We start from the raw sequence: 9131 nt of genomic DNA, 5'->3' as shown, positions 1-9131 counted from the left end.
GCCCACTAAGCAGGCCCATTAAAAAAACCAAAACAAAAAAATCGAATCAAAATAATATAAACCGAATTGAATCGAATTATTTTGGTTCGGTGTTCGGTACACGTTGTACAAGAATCGAAAACCAAAAAAATAAAAAAAATAACCTGAAACCGAATCGAATTACGAATGCTCACCCCTAGGGGCTGGTAGGGTGGGGTACTGGGGTTGGGGTTGGAAGAGAGTTTTGAAAATGTTTTCCTTAAAGTTTGAAGGAAAGTCATTTTTCATAAATTTGAGGAACATAAGTTGATTTGGAAAAACATTTTTCAAAACATTTGACCCAACTAAACATGAGAAATTGGAAAACATTTTCCTTTATACCAAACACACCCTTAGGACAAAACATATTAAAATTGAGATTAACTTGTATCCACTGACAATGGACAAAATAAATTACACCATCAGCTCATTCTTAGAAATATTTATTTTTAAAAATATATTACTTATTATTAATATTTAAATAATAATAATAATAATAATAATAAAAGTATTATATGATAACTTGAACTTTGAATTAATTGTATGAGTTTGTTTAGGATTTTTCTTGGTTGCCAAAGATAAGAAGATTTTTTTGCAGTGTTTCTTGTACTCATTATTTTTACCTCATTCCCCGTCAATACCATTGTAGCAATTTGAGACAATCATCAATGGTAACTTTTTACTTTTTCTTTTTATAAAAAAATCTAGACTAATTGATTTCATAAAAAAAAAATTTATTCATAACTTATTAAGTCTTCTTTCTAACATGAAAAAGTTTTTGGATAGATGCTTCCATTGCTTCAACTTTTTTCTTCTTAGTTCATTTTATCGACAAATACCAAAATTAATTGAAAATAAACTTTGATCCATATACATTCATATGTATTTCAATTTATTTAAGTAATACTCAAAGTCGATAGTATAAAAAATATTTGAACGTTATTTCAAAACAATCTTAAATTTATAAAGCGTCTTTAAAAAAAAGAAGCTAAAAGAATCATTAATTTTTAAATATGAAAATATGATAATTAAATTAAAAGAAATAACTATTTCTAAAATTAGGTGGTGGTGTAATTCTTTTTGTCCACCGTCAATGGATACAAGTTAATCTCATTAAAATTATAATTACAAATTTTATGTGTAAATGTAGATGATTTGTTCAATTTTTACGTGTAAAGTATAGAATTTATGTGTATTCAATTTTAGGATCGAAAGCCTATTGATTCCTTTATAATTTGTTATTCAAGTAAATTATACCGTGCGTATACATACATATATTTTTTCCACTACTGAGTTAACTGGAATTCAATAAGGGAAGTGATAAACATAACAATATTAAAAGGTGAATTTAATTCAATTGTCGTCAACAGTAGAGAGTATAGACCAAAATTTTTAAAAGCTTAACTACTTAATGATAAATATAGATAATCGATTTTGTATATAAAAATTTAAGTTGAGTTATTTTATTGATATAAAATAAAGTTTAATGATTTTGCTAGATAAATATCAAAGTTTGAGTGACCTTTTGAAATATTAACCCTAGTTCGAAGGCCATAAAAAAGCGTTGTCCAACAATTATCTCTCTTGAGCCAATTACATAATAAATCAAGGGTATAATTGGAAAAAAAACTTTTTATAGAGTTTTAAACCAAATATAAGATGAAGTCGGAAACAATGAATCAAACACTTAATAAAAATAAATTCTATATTACTAATCCATATAATACTAATCCCTGCGTTTTTACTCTTTGAAATAAACGACCCGTAATGTCTAACAAATGAGGCTTATATATATATATATTCTTATTCTCTAACAAATAATGCATATTTACTTTCTACGTTAATAGACTGAATTAAAAAATATCTCTTAAAGTTGGTTTTTGAATTTTCAAAATGTCATTTGGCTTAAAAAGATTATCTCATCCATTTTTATGCATCCAGACCTGAACCAATTAAAAAAAGATAGAAACACACAATTCTTCATTTTTTTAAAAATATGATCAATATTATTTTAAGATTGAGTAGAAGATGGATGGAATAAAAAGGAAGGTGAAATTCATAAATTGGGATGAAGCAAGTTTTTTGTGCCATGTGACATAAATAGTTTCACAATTCCATACTTAAGGGGATAATTAAGATTTGTTATAGTTTAGGGGTAAATAGTTTCAAAATTCCATACTTAAGGGGATAATTAAGATTTGTTATAGTTTAGGGGTAAATAGTTTCAAAATTCCATACTTAAGGGGATATTAAGATTTGTTATAATTTAGGGGTAAATAGTTTCAAAATTCCATTCTTAAGGGGATAATTAAGATTTGTTATAGTTTAGGGGTAAATAGTTTCAAAATTCCATTCTTAAGGGGATAATTAAGATTTGTTATAATTTAGGGGTAGATAGTTTCAAAATTCCATACTTAAGGGGATAATTAAGATTTGTTATAATTTAGAGGTAAATAGTTTCAAAATTCCATACTTAAAGGGATAATTAAGATTTGTTATAATTTAGGGGTAAGTAGTTCCAAAAATCAATGTTCGAAGAGGTAATTAAGCCTTTTTTTTTTGTTTAGATATGCAAATAATAAATTATGTAAGTTTAAGAGTTTTTATAAACTATTAACTCAAAGCCAAAAGTTGAATGTCCCAAAATTAGAGAAAATGATCAAAATGTTATAAATACATTGAATTAAGTGGATTGTCCATTAAGCTTATCATAAACTTATCCTTATCATGGATATGTATTCCCAAGGTGATGAATCTTTTTGGGATAGAAATGTATCTACTAATGTAACATTAAACATGGTGACCTTTTGGTTGATTTCTCTACCTATAAATAGAGATATCATTCACTATTGTAATATACACTTGAATATGAAGAAAATTCCCCTTCTTCTATCTGCTTCTCTTGTCTTCTTCTCTTTATGATTATATTCTTATGAGCTTGATTTTAAAACACGTTATCAGCACGAGTCTCTATCTAATTGAGAGTGAGTTCTTGTTTTTCTTTAGCTCATATTTTGGTTGATCTCGTTATGAAGATCAAAGTATTATATGCATAAAATCAAGAACCGAAGACATATACTACTATTGGTTGAATATGACATGCTATACAAAACTTCTTAAATGGAAGAAGGTATAAAATTTTAATAGCATGAGTTTGAATATTATTTTGATTGTTTTTAAAGACTCAAAGAATAAATCATGTTGTACTTCGGTTTATTATACCGTTGGTTAAGGGTAAGACGATGGATTCAAGTTTCATCGCACCAAAAGGGTAAGACATCAGGTTAAAGTCCGGATGCACCATAATGAAAAATATTTGAGGATAAGACGATAGATTCAAGTTCTATCGCACCAAAAGGGTAAGACATCAATTAGAGTTTTGATGCACCGTGATTGGGTTCAAGTCCCATAGAATTATGGCGTAACACGCCTTATATGGGTAAGACATTGAGTTTGAGCCAATGCACCATAGCGATGATAAAATGATGACTAAGAAAAATAATATATTTTTGATGAAATGTCTTGAAATTCATCATATTGAATTTGCTCCATTCCTTGAAAAGAATGTGGTAGCAACATGTGATAACTCTGAAATCCGCCTGTTGACTTGCTCCATTCAATCATATGAATGTGGTAGCAGTGAATGATTAGTCTGAAAGATGACAAATAATTAATGATATGAAAAAGGGTGTAGAGGGACAAAATTATAATAGTCATAATTGTGGTAATGATAAAAGGAAGAAAACTATGAGTTCTTCAAATAGTCCTTCAAAATGTGAAGGCAATTTTTATTATCAAAATGGTATGAAAGGTCATTAGACTTGTGAATGTTGTCAACCCAATAATTTGACAAGTTTATAAATCCTCTATCATGATACAAGAAGATAAAGTGATGGTACACTTGATCTTTCAAAGTGATGTTGAGGTGTGTCATGGAAATATGATGAATTTTAAAGCCATGACAATGTGCTTATAATGCAAATTTATGAAGTACATATAAATAATTAGTCCATTCCTTGAAGAGAATGTGACTTGTGATGAGTATCGTGAATGCTCGACCATTCTATGAGAGAATGGGTCCAGATGTGATAAAATCATTATGGGTTGGATATATGCCACAACTCACCTCTATGGAAGGTTTGAGAAAAAATGATATATGTCACTTCTCATTTCTACGGGATATTTGAGAGGACATAAATTTTATTTGGCAGAAATGGCTAATTGTATTGTACGTTTTATACGTCACTATGGTATGTTTATTGTGAACTACCGAAAGGGCAAAAGAAAGAAATAGTTCTTGCCTATAAGGGTTGTGGTCATTATTGTGTGGCAATACAAATTTGTCATTGGTTGTGCACCTATGGTACAACAAAAGTAAAGTAAGAAAGACGTCTTGCTCGTAATGATTTTGACCATGACAATAATAATATAATTTCCTCCTTTAAGGAGATGCTCACCATAGGGATGGTGTCATGCAATATGTGATAGTACACAAAATTAATTGCAAGCTCTAACGAGTTGTGCTATTATCAGAGGAATAATATTGAGGTTGTAGTAAGTCTCAAAAGAAACTTTTTATGTTTCGGATGAATTGAAAATAAATATTGAGACTATAAATCACTACAACCGAAGAGGATTATAAATGTTTATGTAAAAGATTACCCCACTTTTCCTCTTGTTTGTTCCATACAAACATGTACATGCTGATGAAATCACATGTAAAAGTAAATTATAAGTGTACTAAAATAAAGATCAGTTGGCATGACTGGTTGACCATTCCGATTAAATGTGATGCAAACGTGATTGAGAATTCAGGTGATTTATATGATGAAGAAATAAAGATTCTTCAAGAATTCTCTTGTGTTGCTTGTTCTCTTGATAAAATGATCATTGTACCAGCTAAGGTTGGGATTGTAATCCCCTAAAATTTTTGGAACATATAAAAGGGTGAATATGGGCCCGTTCACCTGTCATGTGGATCATTTGCAACTATATGATTGATGCACCTATGCGATGGTCACATGTATTTGGTTGTCAACTTACAAATTGGTTTTTGTAAGGTTGTTTGCTCGAATTGTTAAAATTAAGAGCACAGTTCCAGACTATGAAATTATATTGATAATTATGGTTGATTTAGCAGAAATTGTATGCCTCCAATTATAGCTAAATCATGGTTATGAGAACAAAACTCCCAAATAAGATTTGGTATGAGATAATTTTATTTAACATGTAGCAACATATGTATGCATCAAACCAACAAGGTTTCCCCATTAAAATTGGTTCAAGGTCAGGAACCATATAATTTTCATCTAAAATGTTGAATGTGCGGTTATGATTTTAATTGCTCCACCATGTACAAAGATGAACTTCCAAATAATGTTGGAATGAATATTATATTTTCTAACATTAGGGGGAGAGATAATTGACAGCTGAAAATTAAGTGTGAGGTTAATTATGAATTATCTAAATCCTCGTTAAATAAATATGTGAACTTAAAGTTCAAGGGATAATTCAGTGCATAATGTTGCAAATCAATTTCCAGATGAATGCACTGACCCTATGATATAATTCAGCTGCAAATGCTCCAATATGAAGTTCTTGAAGGACAGAGTCTATGATACGCCGGAAGCGTAATAGACCAATCGATTCCAAATATAAAATTAGAAGGAAGGAGCAAATGAGCAATATGATCATGATAATGAGGAAAGTGCTATAAAAGAGCACATTGACATAACACTTCATAAAATCTTGAAAAAGGTTCAGGTACCTGAAATAATGAAAAATGAAGAGATCTCGATAAGTTATGTCTTGTTGGAATCGATATCAAATAACCGTCGACGGTATCTTTGATATGAGGTAGCGCTCAATGATATAAATTGTGACGAGGATCTTGAATTCAAATCTGTCATATAGTGTGGACAGATAAATGGTTGGCCAAGTAAAAAGCACAATTCAAGTATATTTTGTTTCACTTAGAAAAGTGACATTTTCGACTGGTAGTCCATAAATCAAGGTATAATGTCAGTGGGGTGCAAATAAATTATTATGCGATAGTATAACCGTAAGATATCAAATACGATTTGTGCCTTGGGGCATAAAGGTTTATCGCAAAAATCCTGACATTATTGGAGATGTTTTCTCCTTAGGTGGATGCAATGAGGTTTGTTTTGATATGGCAACATATGAAAAACTTGAATGCATGTAATGAATAATTGTAATGTCTAGCTAGACAATGAATGTTATATGAAAATCCTTGAATCAATCGAGGTGTCTGAAGCATATAAGAGATTGAAAGAAACTTTTTCAATAAAGCTTCAAGAATCCTTATATGGATTGAAATAGTCAAGGAAGAAAAAGGGTACAATTGTCCTTATATTTTTATGAAAAGGTCTTTGTAAGACAAAATTTTGTCTTGACCTACAGATTGATGATTTGACAAATGAAATATTTGTCTAACAGTGCACATACACTGAAAAGTTTTGATGCAATTTTATATGGATAAATCGCATTCATTGAGTACCCTAATGATTATGAGATCACTTGACATAAATGATGATTCAGTTTGATCTCAAAATAAGGATGAAGAGTTTCTTGGTGATGAAACTCTATCTTGGTGCAATCAGGGCACTAGTGCATCATACTAACAATATTTGACCAGATATTTGTTTTGCAGTAAATTTACTGGCAAGATTCAGTTGCTCCCCGATAAAAGGACATTGAAATGGTGTTGAGCACATGATTGAATATCCTCGAAGGACCATAGTTATGGGTTTATATTATTCCCGAGGAATCCAAGACAAAATTGATTGGTTACGCAGATGCAGAATATTTATCTGATCCGCATAAAGCTCTATCTCAAGCACGCTATGTGTTTGCATGTGGAGGCACAATAATATCCTGGCGATCAATGAAGCAAATGTTGCTATGCAGAAATAAAAGTACTCCATGAAGCAAGTCAAAAGTGCATCTGGTTGAGATAAATGACATACCATATTCAAGGCATGTGTGGTTTTTCTTTGAAAAAGAATATACCAACCATAATGTACGAAGATTGGAGATATCATCACAAGAAATTAAGTGATGTTTTAATCAGGGGGAGTATAATACGCGTTGCACTCTTTTTCCCTTGGCCGAGTTTTTTTCCCACTGGGTTTTCCTGGCAAGGTTTTTAATGAGGCAACAAATAGTGCGTATCAAAAGATATGTGTACTCTTTTTCCTTCACTAGAATTTTTTCCCACAGGGTTTTTCCTAGTAAGGTTTTAACGAGGCACATTATCTATGGACATCCAAGGGGGAGTGTTATAAATACATTGAATTAAGTGGATTGTCCATTAAGCTTATCATAAACTTATCCTTATCATGGATATGTATTCCCAAGGTGATGAATCTTTTTGGGATAGAAATGTATCTACTAATGTAACATTAAACATGGTGACCTTTTGGTTGATTTCTCTACCTATAAATAGAGATATCATTCACCATTGTAATATACACTTGAATATGAAGAAAATTCCCCTTCTTCTATCTACTTCTCTTGTCTTCTTCTCTTTATGATTATATTCTTATGAGCTTGATTTTATAACACAAAATAATTTTTAATGTACGTGCATTGAATTATTTTGGTTCTTAATGTATTTTATTTGTTAGAAATTATCTTCAATGTATAATAAATTTTAATTCATAATATATTTCACATCCTTAATTATAAATGTGTTCATTTTGGTATTTTGTCTTACGCTTAACAAATTTATTAAAGAAAATATTAAATTAGATGTAGTCATGGACCCTCGTGGCTAACAAAATTCTCCCTGATATCTTCTTTGTTAGCCAAAGAAAAATCTCATAAAATCTAACACTATTTTCTTTACTTTCTCAAACAAAACTATTATTTTCTCTTGTTTAAAACAAAAATAGGTATACAAAAGAAATAAATAGTAAATTTTGTTGGAAAGTTAGAAAAAATGGTGTTAGGTTTTATGTAGTTGAAAGCAAACAAAAAACACAACAATGATAATTTTGTTAGTCACCTAGAGTAAAATTTAACATTTTTAAAAAAATCGAATTTGTTAGGTTTAGGATAAAAGACTAAATTGAAAATTTTTTGTCATATGTTATGGACCCAAATTAACACATTTATTATGTATTAAAGAATATTTCAGTCAAGTGAAATACATTAAGGACGAAAATAAAGCCTTACTCATACATTTAGGAACATTTTGGTTATTTTCTCTCCTAACTTATATGACTTCTAGCTTTTCCTTTCTAATCTTTGATTAAAATGAAAACGACACTATGCAGTAGGGGTGTACATGATTGGGTTGATTCGGGTTTTTCAAATAACAAATCAAATCATTCGTGTAAAAATTTAAAATTTGTAAATCAAACCAACCTAATAAAATTTAGATTTTTCGGGTTTTTCAACCTCGGCTTGGTTCGGATTTTTCAAATACCAAATCAATCCATTATATCGAATTTTTAAATTTATAAATCAAACCAAACTAATAAACTCTGGATTTTTTCGGTAAAGTTTGCATACAAACATATAATTAACTTGTGCTCCAAATATTCTTTAGTCCAACCAAAATACAATTATCTAAGCTTTTTTTTTTTAAAAAAAAACCACAAAATATGAGATGAGTATTTTTATGACACAAAAATATTCAATAAAAATAATAATGAAATCATCATATAAAATAAATATTGTAAAGTCATAATGGAATAATCATAATTTAAAAATACTAAATCATGCTAAAATAAGTTTAATAAGTATTAGTTGGATTACTAAATATTTAAGAAAAATTAAAATTAGATTATGTATTTTAATTGTCTAAACCAATGTAAAACTATAGAACAAATATTCAATATTATTGTCATTCTTAGTGTTGAATTGATTTTCTTTTTGCATTAATATTAATTTAATTTTGATTTAACTTTTATTATAATTATCAATATCTATGAACTATAATCTTTATTGGATCATTCCTAATTCTAAATTTTAAACTTGAAATAATATATTAAAAGATACAAACTATGAATTTGTATAAGAAATATTTTAAAATAATATAAAAGTAAATATTTTTGTGCATAAAATAAAATTTTAAATTTATATAT

This window comes from Solanum pennellii, chromosome 1, assembly GCF_001406875.1.
Source record: "Solanum pennellii chromosome 1, SPENNV200".
NCBI lineage: Eukaryota > Viridiplantae > Streptophyta > Magnoliopsida > Solanales > Solanaceae > Solanum > Solanum pennellii.
The sequence above is the reverse complement of the archived record's forward strand: the minus strand, read 5'-3'. Positions refer to the sequence as shown.